This window comes from Musa acuminata, chromosome BXJ3-7 (assembly GCF_036884655.1).
Source record: "Musa acuminata AAA Group cultivar baxijiao chromosome BXJ3-7, Cavendish_Baxijiao_AAA, whole genome shotgun sequence".
In the NCBI taxonomy this organism is placed as follows: Eukaryota; Viridiplantae; Streptophyta; class Magnoliopsida; order Zingiberales; family Musaceae; genus Musa; species Musa acuminata.
This window is the reverse complement of record NC_088355.1, coordinates 26677501-26679110: the sequence shown is the minus strand read 5'-3', so window position 1 is coordinate 26679110 and position 1610 is coordinate 26677501.

The window sequence follows — 1610 nt, the reverse complement described above, 5'->3', positions numbered from 1 at the left end:
TAGTTCAAAACCAATTTTCGCACGAACAACCTAGCTTTGATACCGCTGTTGAAAAATCTTTGGGGGCGACATCACATGCGTAGCGAATGAAAAGAAAACAAAATCCCAAATTCCCAAAGATATGTTCATTATCGTGTGAAGATTGGTGCGCAAATATCCGCAGAATAGAAAACCACGTGTGAGATAGATTGTGTTACCTAGGGAGATCGTATATCCCTGAATCCCTATAGATCTCTAAGAGAGGGTGAAGGAGGTCAAGCGCCCTCCTCTCTAGCGGTGATCCATATAGCAGGGCTGTGATGATGCTTCTCAAAACTTTAGGCCTACTCTGAGGTGGAGAGGAGGAGGAGAATAGGAGAAGAAGCAAAAGCTCTAGCGTATAAACTATTGAAGCTCTCTTATTTATAGATGTCCCCTATCAACTTAACCCTAATGGATCCTTCCCTATTGGGTATTAGATTTTCATCCAACTACCCAAGCCTCTTTGATTAGTGGATCTCTATCTAATAATCTCTCATGGGCTCTTATTGGATCTCATCCATAGGATCCAATAATTCAGGGGCTTATTGGATATCCAATAAGATAGGGGCTCCAGCGGATATCTCATATCTGAATCTCTACTCATCGCAATGCCTTCCATATATGTGTGACCCTCTAGGCCCAATATCGAGCTGGCTGTGAGTCATACCTGTCAGAACTCCTTCTAGCTTAGTGAATTATTATCTTCAAAATAATTCACCCGACTCATCGACTACGGACGTACTAGGCCACTACGCCGTAGTCCCGAGACAATACAGGGGAATCCAATCCATTGGACTTATTTGTCCTCAGTTACTGTGTACCTATAGTCTCTCATCCATCTAATATTCTAGATATCGTATATCGGGCATGGTGTTGTCAGACCCATACAGTTTCTACTCGAGTCTCACTCTAATCGGATTCTCCTGGAGAACTCTTTCTCTCTTAATCCGAATGCCCCTGACCAGGGATTTGTCTAAGCAAGAACACATGAGACATTCCTCTCATGACACCGAGAGTAGGTGATCCTCTATCGATACTTAATAGCCCTCGTAAGATTAACTACCACTCCCGATGACCAGTTGTACTAGATTTGGAACATCCAAACCTATAAGTCCGGTATCAAAGAGTGGAGCACTCATACAGGACATCATTGGTATCTCAAGTCTAAGGACCAGACACACCATTATGACTACAAAATCGTTGTCTGACAACAAGGCATTATCAATCATTCAGCATTCCGTAAGCGGATCAATCAGTAAACTCATTCCCCAATGAGCACCTGTATTGTATCCCTAGTGTCCCCACATGAGCAGCTATGAGAAAAGTTGCATTCATCATATGGACAAGTATACAACACACCAGTCTGTTCGGTTATCTCGATGTCCCTCTCGAGTAAACTATGATCGGGATTATATAAGATCTGTGTTGAAAGGCAAATCAATCTCATTATCATGATCTCATCACGATCTAATTCCCATTGCACAGATCCAAGGATATATATATATATATATATATATATATATATATATATATATATATATATATATATATATATATATATATATATATATATATATATAAAATGATAA